Source organism: Lagopus leucura, unplaced genomic scaffold (assembly GCF_019238085.1).
Source record: "Lagopus leucura isolate 7727_CA_CO unplaced genomic scaffold, USGS_WTPT01 51837-0_obj-0_obj, whole genome shotgun sequence".
Taxonomy (NCBI): Eukaryota; Metazoa; Chordata; class Aves; order Galliformes; family Phasianidae; genus Lagopus; species Lagopus leucura.
Genome location: NW_024964524.1, coordinates 1 through 11,824, shown reverse-complemented (window position 1 = coordinate 11,824; position 11,824 = coordinate 1). Strand labels below are relative to the sequence as shown.

The 11,824-nt window shown below is 44.5% G+C and overlaps 1 long non-coding RNA gene across 1 annotated transcript; it reads left to right on the top strand.

The window, feature by feature from the left end:
• The first annotated feature begins 1,140 nt into the window (after positions 1-1,140).
• On the top strand, positions 1,141-8,203 carry LOC122191753. The gene is made up of 3 exons (XR_006182456.1): positions 1,141-1,212; positions 6,783-6,874; positions 7,769-8,203. It is a non-coding gene; the product is annotated as an uncharacterized LOC122191753 (long non-coding RNA).
• The last annotated feature ends 3,621 nt before the right edge of the window (positions 8,204-11,824 follow it).

The window sequence follows — 11,824 nt, the reverse complement described above, 5'->3', positions numbered from 1 at the left end:
ATGCAGTGCAATATCACACCTGGGGAGCTGAAGGTGTAAAGCAAACAATGTGTTTCAGGTGTAGGTACAGAGCATTATTTACCTTTCTCTTGGCTTTTCATGTCTGACCTTTCGTTCTGCCCCTGACGTCATGATTTTTATGCAGGCGTTCAGCCTGCATGAAGTCATAGGAAATACCTGCCCACATCTCCTAATCCAATCAACATCACTTTGTGATACCGGGGTGTTTTAAGAAGTTCTGACCTGAACCTGGAGAGGTTATGCTGCATAGTTTCATTTCTTCAGGCCGTAATGCAGCGAGACTACAGCTGAACAGCAAACGTGGTTTTAGTTATTGCAGTGCTTCACTGGTGAAGGGGGGGAAGCTTTTCTGAGGCCAGTAACTGCTCTATCTTCTAAATTGCCTTTTTTTTTTTTCTTCATGTTGTTTCTGTAAATGGTCACGGTGTATGAGAGGCACCTTTATGGGCAAGGGGGCTCACGTCTGTTGTTTTTATAACAAGCCCACCAAATTTATAGCGGCCACCACATTTTATGGGCATGGTTCACTTATGTAAGCGGCTGTTTCCCCCTTTGACTGTGGTTTCCCATATCCTTACTGGGACACCAGACTTGTACCATGAAGGCTTAATGCTCAAGACCTCTCTGGAGGGATATTGTGTTTACTGTCAGGAAGGGCTTTGCTAATATGAGCAAGGGAATGCAGGAGGAAACACAGCTTTTGGCTCATCGAGATGTTTTAGTTCTACAGTGCGTTCTGCATGCACTCAAACACGTACTCCTATTTCCTTATTTTCTTGTGGTCTGTCTCCAATAAACACTATCGCTGTGAAACCAGAATCCAGTGTTAAATATTGCCTATTATCAGCCCTCAGCTTTAAAAATTAGAAGAATTCCACCTAACAGCTTGCTCAGCATCCGTGTTTCGCTTCTGCGCTCAGGCTGCGGTCAGAACTTGTTTGTGGATGGGGAGGGAAGAAGCAGCAGGTTAATGTGATTCTAAGGTAAATCAGAGAAAGCAGGGAATGAGGCGCTGAGGGTGGGATGGGTTGGAGGTGGACTTGGGGATCTTAGGATTCTTTTCCAACCGTAGTGATTCTGTGATCTTAATGATTACATGCCACTGTTACAGATAAAAGTAAGAGAAGAAGCAAGTATCTTCTTGACAGCAGCCTCTGCCTCGTGGCTGGGATGAGATCAGCCTGTTTCAGAGTAAGCATGCTATAAAACCAAGTGTGATTGTAAGCAGCCTTTGAAGGGCCAGCATAAAGCACAGCTGCTGTCCTCTTACTGCTTTGATTGCTGTTTGTATGCCTTGTTTGTTAGTGCTACATCAGCAACTGTGGGAGTTCAAGGTGATATTCCTGGAGGCCTTTTATTTTTCTTAAGGACAGTTTGAATTTAAAAGCTTGTGCTCTGTGGGTTAATGAAGGTGCATGGATTCTCAAGGTTGTTGATGTAACTTATTTCTCTTGTGAGTTTAGTATTCTTAGAAGAATGAAACCCATTTGGGGGAGAAGGCAGGTGTTGGCACATCAATATAAAGTCACTTCCATGAAAATAGGTCTGTATCTGAGCACTTCTAGGAGGTCACTTCCAATGACAACCTTCTTTTTTCCTTCTCAAAGCAGAGGGGAGTCCCATTGGAAAGGGGAGATAACAGCAGGACAAGGGGAAATGGCTTGAAGTTGAAGGAGGGAAGATTGAGGTTGGATGTCGGGGGAAGTTCTGTGCTGTGAGAGTGGTGAGGTGCTGGAACAGCTGCCCAGAGAGGCTGTGATGCCCCGTCCATCCCTGGAGGTGTTCAAGGCCAGGTTGGATGGGGCCCTGGGCAGCCTGGGCTGCTGTGAAATGGGGAGGTTGGTGGCCCTGCATTTGTAGGTGCTGAAGCTTCGTAATCCTTGAGATCCCTTCCAATCCAAGCCATCCTATGATTCAGAGGTGAGGAGATCTTGGAGATTTGCTGTCATTACAGAGCTTCCCAAGAAATTTGGTGGCAGGGAAGCCTTGGTTGGATTCACTTCTAAGCTGTGATAGATATTGCCTGACAGTCTTTTGAAACTCATCTGGATTTTTTACATTTAAGTGTTTACTTCTGTGATATCACTGATATACCACGATGTGTTTCGCTAATGTTGCAGCTCTAGACTAGCTTTGCAGTAAACATGCATAGCAGTTCAGAGATGGAACAACCAGCTAGGCTTAATGAACCAAAGGCAAGTGACACATTAAGAGTGCAAATAATCTGCCATTTTATGATTTCCCCCAAAAGGTACAAACACACCTGTTTATATAGCAGCAGGCATTATTTCACTGATCCCCCAAGGTTGTTTATATAGCAACAGGCATTATAACAACACTTTCTGTTTTCATTACTGCTGTGCTTAGTCATCTGAATCCCAGCCAGCGCTCTTTCATACTCTGAAAAGTCATCCAGGATCTTGTAAAACAATTAACTATGTCATTTTATTAAAACTTGCTTTTTATATTCGTGTCCCAGCGTTTGACAACCTCTGAAAACCTTCTGTGGATGCTTGGCTTCCTCCCAACGCCGTGAACTTGATTGAGAGAGAACAGTCTTGCTTCTATTTTTGCTTGTGTGCCTTCACATTTGCGGAGCAGATGTCCTTTTAAACTCCTCGATGCTATCAAAAGAGGAAGCCCTTCCTCACTTAGCTGAGAGTCATTGAAAATAGCACGTGCACAGTGTAGGAGGGCCTTGGGTTCCCCCCCATTGCATGGATGCAGATGGTGCTAGGAGAGCACACTCCAGGGTTGACCTGCTGTCTCACCGTCTGAGACTAAAGGAAGTGCAGAAATGCTGGAGGTTTCGATGCAGACTGGCTGTTGTGCATACCAAGTACTGAAGGGACCGGTGTTTTGAACTTTATTAACATAGTCTGAGCTGTAAGACTGCTCCCACATGTCTTAGAACAAGATAAATATGGCTGGGGAAACGGTATGCTAAATGATGAACAGATGAGCTCAAAATTGGAGTCATTTGGAGCTCCCAACAAAGAGTATTCCAGAGCAGATACTCTGTGGTTTCTGGTTGGAAGTAAATACATCTGCTTGTATACTGCTGATCATTAAGTGTTCTAACAGGAATTAGTGTAGGAAACAGTCTGTTCTTCTTTGCACGTAACTTCAGAACAGCCTTGTTTTCTATAAGAGGCAGCTGCTTAGTGGGAAAAGCCCTAATTTTGGTCTTGGGTGTAGAACCTGGTATTGCACAGCAATAGAAAGGTAGCTAAGTGGTTCCTTGTTAAGCCAGTTTAATTGAGGGAGTGGAACAGTCCTTGTGCCACTTATGTTATGGAGAGTATAAGAGAGCAGCTGAATCTATGCAGTTTAATACACATTTTAAGACAAAGATACCTTTTGCTCTGAGAACCTTGGTTTCAACATGTATGGTTCTTCACAATGCTGGAATAAATAGCACAGCAGCATAGAAAGTACCCACTGGTAAGACAGGCTGATCTTCTGCAGAGGTGGAGTCGACCTCAATCTAAACTTCACCTCTTATTTCTTTAGGTTCTTTTTTACAGGTGTCCCTTGGGATTATCTTAGGACAAGCAAAAACTCAGAGTCTTGAACAGAGCAGCCCCTGGGCAGTTACTGATTAACAGTTATAAATCCAGCCTCATCTGAGTTTTCAAGCTTTTTGCAATGCTGAACTTCAGTTTATCACATGGAGCTTCTAGAGAGTAGGGATCTCTTCTGAATGAAAGGATCCCACGGGTTGAATTTGGGTTTGTTTCCAAAGATCTTGTAGAAAAGTGCCTCCTGCCTATAGCAGGGGGTTGGAAATAGATAATCTTAAAGCTGCCTTCCAACCCAAACCAATCTGTGATTTTCACCAGTTTTACTCCTTTCTTTTTATCTCTAGTAACCAACCTGGAGTGATGTCACTTATCCCGGAAGCCAAAGGAAGAAAGCTCCAAAAAGTCTCATTTTGAGATGTGTAAAAGTTATTTCTGTATAATTTAAGACGTCTCACTTCCTGATTTCCTTCCTTGAGCTCTCTGCTTGTGAAGTATGATGCTTCTCTTCCTTCTGTGGGATAAGTGTTGATAATAACTGGTCAGAGAGGAGGCTTCAGGCCACTCTCTGAAGTGCCTGCTGTCTGCAGTGCAGTTCTTCCCCAGTCCATGTCCACTACGTGTGTTTGCTCAGTCACGTGGCACTGAAGAACATGAAACTGTGTGTAGGAGCTAAATATAAGCCAGGAAATGGCAATTAGAGCATCATTAGTGATTTATATGCAGGGTCTACGCAGTCATTCGAAGAAGTGAATGCACATTGTGGGCGCTTGTTCAGTCAGCTTTGGATGGCTGGGTCTGTTGCATGCTGAAGGAACCATCTCGTCTTGGTTCCTTGCTGTCTCAAGGGTGGGGATGGTGACATTCAACAACTGAAAACAGAGCTCTGTTTTAGGAGAGTGAGGCAGCTCACGTTCAGCTTTTCTGCTCTTGTTTGCCTGCAAACAGAATGTAATTGACACAGTAAAATCCATCCTGTTTATTCTAGAGGCTTCCCAGAACTCGCATCCTGCCTTTCCTTGCTGTGCATCTCTCCTGTTTGCAATCTCACAAAGCTTTTAGCCAGAGCAACATTTTTTTGGATGTGCTTTGAAACAAGCACGGCTCCAATGCATTCCTGTGATCTTGGCTGTTGGGATTAGAAAGATCCTTTAATCCAGTTCTTTTCATGCTATGAAACCTTAGAATTTAAGGATGACTGTAAAAACGAGTGTTCTATTAAAATCCAATTGTGGTAGGAGCAACAAATGTAATGCTTCTAATTAATTTATTTTTTCCTCTTGCCTCGGGCTGGTTCTTCGGTTAACCAAACCCACTGTAATCCCATCAGGAGAATGCGGTGATCATTTAGCAATTTATATTGTATGGTTGTCTTCATCCAGGTTCTGTCAGTGTAGCAGAAAATTATGAACCCAAGCCCACCATATGACTCGGCCATGTCCATATGGAAATAATAAACCACGTAATAAATGCTCTCCTGTTGTACAGCACAGAGCTCGGGATGGGTTTCTTCCAAAGCAGTTTTTCTTTCTACAACACAGAAGAGCATAGGAATCATTCCTAGTTTCGAGAGTTTTGTTTTCCTGTGGAAAACCTGTTTGGTGCTTTGTTTGAGCAGGATTCCATGAGCTCTTGGTTTGAGGCAGAAATCCTTGCCATTGGATGTTGCCTTCCTGCAGTCTGCTTTCAGGCATTGCAGAAACAGGTGTGGAGCTCGAAAAATACAGTAAAATTAACTTTGTAGGATTGTTCCGTGTTTCATCGCTTGGCTTTGTGAGTATTGAACTGGGACAGCCACTGTCTGGGAGTGTCTGAGGTGGAAGTGCTGGAGGGTTTGAACATAATGCCCACTGACAGCTTTGAGTACCTGAAAGGAGCCTGCAAACTGGAGGGGAGTCAACTCTTGGAAAGGGGAGATAATGGCAGGACAAGGGAAGTGGATTGAAGTTGAAGGAGGGAAGGTTGAGGTTGGATGTCAGGGGGAAGTTCTGTGCTATGAGAGTGGTGAGGTGCTGGAACAGCTGCCCAGAGAGGCTGTGATGCCCCGTCCATCCCTGGAGGTGTTCAAGGCCAGGTTGGATGGGGCCCTGGGCAGCCTGGGCTGCTGTGAAACGTGGAGGTTGGTGGCCCTGCATTGGAGGGGGGCTGAAGCTTCATGATCCTTGAGATCCCTTCCAATCCAAGTCATTCTGTGACAGCTCCATGTCACCTTGGTACTGCTTCCTCCCAACACCCTTTCCTAATGGTACTGGAATTTTGGGCTATTTCGTATATTGGAACCAGCTCAGGGAGGATGTGCAGGGCAAGTTTTGGGATTCAAATCTGTAAGACTCTTTTCCCCTTCCACTTGCTCGTTTCAAAGACAGGGGCCTTCTTAAATCATAGAATATCATAGAAACGAGCAGTTTGAAATGATCAGCATTGGCTGTTACGTTTAGAATCACCAAGGTTGGAGAAGACCTACAAGATCATCCAGTCCAACCGTCCCCCAATCACCAATAGTTCTCCCAAAATCACATCCCTCATGTGTCTATATGTTCCTTGAACATATTGTATGTGCTTCGTATGATAATCTGAGGGTAAGAACAACTTGCAGTTTGTGTGGAGCCAACGTGATTTCTGTTTGTACCTACTAATGCTCGGGCTAAAGCAAGCTGATGTTAGAACCTGTTTCTGAGCTACGTGGTGCTGTATCTGAACGCTGACTTCAATTATGAAAACACTTAAATGTTGATATAAACCATTAAAAGAACACAGATTCAGTTCAGCTGTTGGACAGCATGTGTTTGTAGTAGTTGACGTTAGTGTCAACATTCCACTACTGGTTCCAGCATGCGTTGATATGCTCAGGATGATGGATGGCACTTGCACAGAAATAAATGTTGGGAGCTGGTGAACGTGTGGGACGTTGTGTTGAAATTTGGGCTGCCCACCTGATGGCTCTTTGCATTGAGCTGTGAGGCTGCTCTCCTGTTACAGATAGGAAACGGAAGGAGTGTAATGAGGTTTAACAGTTGTACTGACTGATGGGTTTGTCCCTGTTCTTGGGTGGGTTTTGCTAATGTGAGGTTATGAGCCTTAAATGGAATATTTCCTTCAAGGTAATAGATGGCCTGGAAGTGCTTGATTATCCTACAGCTTCTTTGGAAACTGGCTGGATTAAGGGAGCACGTGATGATATCCATCGGGATGTGGGGTTTGGAAAGCTTTACTGATTTTATCTTTGCCTGTTTTTTGTAGCTTAGATATCAACATGGGCTGAGTACTCCAGATCTAAGGCAAACTCTTCCTAACCTGAAAAATTTCATGGAACTGGGGCTCATGGTCAGATGGTAAGTCGTTTTATTTTTTCTTTAGGGATTCAAAGGTGATGGATGCTACAAAAAAAAACAAAAGACAGAAAATTAACTTTTGGAGGATTGTGGGAGGGGAAGTATTATTTTAAATGTGAATGTTTTGACCAAAGAGGGCGGTGAATTAAACATTCTTTTAAGGCTGTATGTAAGGTGCAACTGCTGCCAGCCCTTCTATACTGTGGCAGTCCAGGAGCATGGAAGACCTTAAGCAGAACAGGTCTTAAAAGCCTGGCCAGTGTCTGCTTTCCCATTTGCTTTGAATATAATACGAGTGAGCTGCATGGGAGTCTGTGAGTTATAATCACAGAATCATTAAGGCTGGACCACCAAGATGAGCACAATCACTGCTATGGAAATAGCTGTTGTGTGTTGAGCGTTGTTGCTGAATGGGAAGCTCCATTATTTGGTGACTGAAGGCAGGGCAGCCTTCCAGAGAAATGCTAATTGCTTCTGCTCTGGTTTGCTGAGGAGGATCCAGAATCCTCTCCATTCTCGATACAGAAGGTCACAGAAACCAGTCTGCTCTGTCACAAGGCTGGCATGCCTTGCAGAAGCTGTTTCAGCATAATGCTTGAGCAACTCTCCTTCAAACCACTGAGATATCCTTCACAAGACCATTTGCAAGCACATTCTTGCAGGCTTTACGTGCTTTGTGCTCATTGATGTGTGATCTTTTGAATTGCGTATGCTTGTGCAGCATCTTACCTTAAAACGATTATGTCCTGCTTTCCCATCTTCACTCTTTGGATGCCTGAATCCCACCTAAACATGGCACTGCAGTTTTAGGAGCCCTCAGTTGACGATTCCCCTCTGCCCCAATGGTGTGGAGTTGGTGGATGTTCCCTTGTGTCATTGCCTTGCTCTTTGCAGATATCCCAGGTGCTGCAAGGTGTCGAAAATATCATCCAGTGTGAGGTAACCCCACCAGGGTTTGCTGCCAGATCACTTGGTGCTGCCCTGGTGACGGGAGATGGACTCAACATTGCTTCAGCTGATTGGAGAAATAATCTCTTTTGTCACAGTTAACGTTAAATTAGGGTGGAAGAGTTGCTCCTAATGAGATAATAAACTATTAAGCACTAATGGGCAGACATTAATAACTTGCAGCTGGTTTGTGTCTTCTGGGAGAATCTCAAAACCCAAAAACCTGATTTGAAACGACACCACTGTGACACTGGCTGATCTTTAACAGTGCAGTTAAAGCTTTCTAGGGCTGTTTGTGTTGTATCTGAATGCCCTGAAGCACTGAGCAGACCCTGCTGGTGTGTGCCATCTTCTCACTACTGAAACTTCAAAAGAGTTTTGCTTTCTCAGAGCTGATGATCGCTGCCTTCTGGTAGACTGAGTCTGTCTTTGTTCCTCCAATACGCAGAACGTGGGAAGGAGAACAGCTGTGAAGGCAGCTTGTGATCACACAGCCTTTAATACTAAAAGGCAAGGGGGGGGAAAGAAAAAAGAGCTTTTCATTGCTGCTCCAGTTGAAAATGATAGGAGCAGGCTTTGGATGGAGTTATGTGCCTCGGAGTAACGTGGCTCAGTATCAGACCCCTGGAACAAGAGTTCTGCTTTTAGTAACAGCCCCTAAAGTCCTATGGGACATCACTGTACCAGAGCACTTTCCAGCCCTTATTTCTATGCTGCACTTTGCTTTTATCTTTCCTTCAGCCCTTGCGTAGAGAAATGCTGATCAAAGTGAGCAAAGCTGTTTGGCAAATCGTTTGACTGGGAGGACAATCTTGGCAAATACGGGAGGAGGAGAGGGATCATCTTTGAGCAGAGCAGTGCAAGTGTTGCCTGATGGAAATCCAGCTCAGCCAGCAAACAGAGCCTGAGAAAAGGAAGCTGTGGTTCTCGTGCAGTTCCACATTCTCAGTAGTTGTAACCACAGCTGAAAAGATTCTCCCTTCTTTTCTTATCCCGAGGTGCGGGAAGAAAAAGGCTTCAATCATCAGGCAAATATTGCTGTCAGTTTGTTATTTCATCCATCGCTGTGATGTCAAAACCCAAAGATGACGTGTGGTCACCTAAAGAAGAATACAAAGGGCTAAAATACCCAAACTATGGCTTCTGTAGTGCCTGAACCTCACGTGCAGGCTGGGATGGGTGCAGGTGGCCCTCAAATAAGCAGAGAGGTGAGGGCTCTGGGTCACAAGGTGTACATCTCTGCTCTTCCCTTCTAGTGTCCATTAGCTTTGAAGAGCAGATAGTGTCAGCTTTAGGTATTTGTTGGAGGTTTTGCCTTCGTGCTGCCAGGTTTTTTTATTTCCCTGTTAGGTGATACGCAGTCATTAGCAAGACAAAACACATTTTTGGGCCGGATAATATTTCAAAACATGTAGGAATATGAAGCACAGTTCTCTGGGAATATCACATTCCCTCCTTGCCCCCACATGAATGTCTATGCCTCATTTCCTTCTCACCTCCACGACTTGCATGCATAGTTGTTCTTTTTTAACTTTTTCTTAAGGCTGATGGCTCTAAACAAGGCTCCTTAGTGCTTCCTAATAATATAAATGGAAATGAGCCTTTACAGGGAGCCTGGCTCAAGGGGAAAACTGGCGAGACTTCCACAGCCAGGCACTGCAGTTGAGCACATGCGTAGCGAAGCACAGATGCCCACTGTCTTGTGAATAATATCTGCTTACATATATTTAAGCAAGCAGAAAGGCCACCAGCTGTTAAAATGAAGATTGGAAGGGATTTTTCGTTTTCAGGATACAGCAGGTGAGTAATCTGACGCTCCGTGCTGCAGACAGCAGTCGGCAAAGTATTTCCAGGCTATCCTTCATCTGTGGGATGAGAGCAGGAGCGTGTGAGGTGGTGATGAGTTTTTCTTATTCACACATTCATTTACACTGACTGGTTTGGTTTTTTTGTCGTTGTTCAATTGCTGGTTTTCAGTTTTCCTTCGTTATCACTGCAGACAGCTTTTGCTGAACTGCTGTCAAATCGCAGTCATGCTGTGACTTACGTTGCACTTAGTTTATCTGTGAAGAGGACCTACTCATAGCTCTTAGTTTTCTCTAAAGACATCTCTGTTTCTCTGCAGCCTGGAATTGAATCCCAGAGATAAACAGGGTGACCAAAATCTGTAGTTATTTAATTCAGGCTTAGCCTCACTCTCTGAGAAGGATCAGATATACACATCGGAATATATATACGTATATATATCAGATATATATACAGAATAGTTTTGTTACTCCTGCAGATGTGAGGATGGTGTTTAATGTTTGTTTTCTTACAACTTTGGTTGTAAAACCAATTAGCCCATTATTTCAGGCTTCAGTCGGAGCAAATTTGGCAGTTTGCTACAGATTTCTTTGCTTCAGGCCCTGATGAACTGCATAGTTCTGCCTGCAGCCTTTTGTATACCTGCAGGGTTGGACTGAGGTTTAATTGTATTGCTGCTGGATGCCTCTGCCTGGGGAGACTTGTTTTAGTTTCTCAAGCATTAAATGATGAATACATGTTTTCACATTGCAACTTGCATGATTTATTGCATCAAGCATGCAGGTGTGCAAGCTCTGCTTCCCTCTTCATATCTCCTGGCACCTGTATTCTGCTGTATTTACCTTTCTCCTCGTGTGCCCCAACTGCAGAGTGTTACTATATTATACATAGATGAAGCCAGGACAGATCTGCTGCTTCTGCACATGCTGTTACAGAGGCTAAGCAACACCAAAGCCTTACTTTCCTGCTATCAGATTTAGATGATGTCTCACTTTCTTAAGGCGAAAGATGACGAGCTAAAGTTTTGTTTGATTTACATTTTCCCAGTTGTGTTCTCCAAAATCTTTGTTTCCTTTTGGGAACACTTCTCTGTATTTCAGATTTCTCAAGCATGGGATCTTGCTGGCTTCCAGAAAAGCAGCTCATTTTTAAGACCAGCATTTGTTGATGCATGAGGGGCCCTATGCAGTTGTTCTCTGAATATCTGAAAGTATGCAGTTCATTCCAGCTTTTGAGACACTGAATCTGTACTTTACACCTAGACTGCTTACACATATACACTTGACTTTGTTTTATTCCTTTCTGCGTGTTCACCTCTATTGTTCACAAGTCAGCCTGACTTCTGAGGGGCGGTATTTGTATTAAGAGCAAATAAAGCAGCACTCTGCAGACTCGAGCAGTGCAGTGAGAAGGCTTTTCCTAGTGAAGAAATGCAACAACAGGGTTAGCTAATGTGGGCAAATGCACATGTTCCTTTGGAAATCCTTGTCTGCAGTCAGGTAGATGTCCTTTGTTGCCCTTATATAAAAGCTATACCCAAAGATGCTTGCACACCGAGGACTTCCACTACTTGAAGGGAGCGGATAAACAGGAGTGGGAATGGCTGTTTGTGAGGGTGGATGGTGACAGGACAAGGGGGAATGGTTTTAAAGTGAGACAGGGGAGGTTTGGGTTGGATGTGAGGAGGAAGTTTTGGAGGCAGAGGGTGGTGAGGCACTGGATGGAACAGGTTGCCCAAGGAGGCTGTGGATGCCCCATCCCTGCAGGCATTCAAGGCCAGGCTGGATGTGGCTCTGGGCAGCCTGGGCTGCTGGTTGGCGACCTGCACACAGCAGGAACAGGTTGGAAGTGGATGAGCACTGTGCTCCTTTGCAACCCAGGCCATTCTGTGATTACTTCAAAAAGTTGTTTGGCTCCAAACAAGGGCAAACCTCGTTGTTGTCTGAGCTGTTCACAGGCTTGTGCAGATGCTCAGCCATCCTCTGCACTGCTGCAGTCGCCCTGGTTGAGCCCATACAGCCTTTCAGCTTGTGGTCACTCTGTTTTCCAGCCTGAGTAAGGTAGGTGATTTCTCTGGCATATCCATGCAGTCCCAGAGCTATTGCCCTTTTGGTGTCTGTAGGTTAAAAAGCAAACTTAAGACATTCTCATGCAGTGCAATATCACACCTGGGGAGCTGAAGGTGTAAAGCAAACA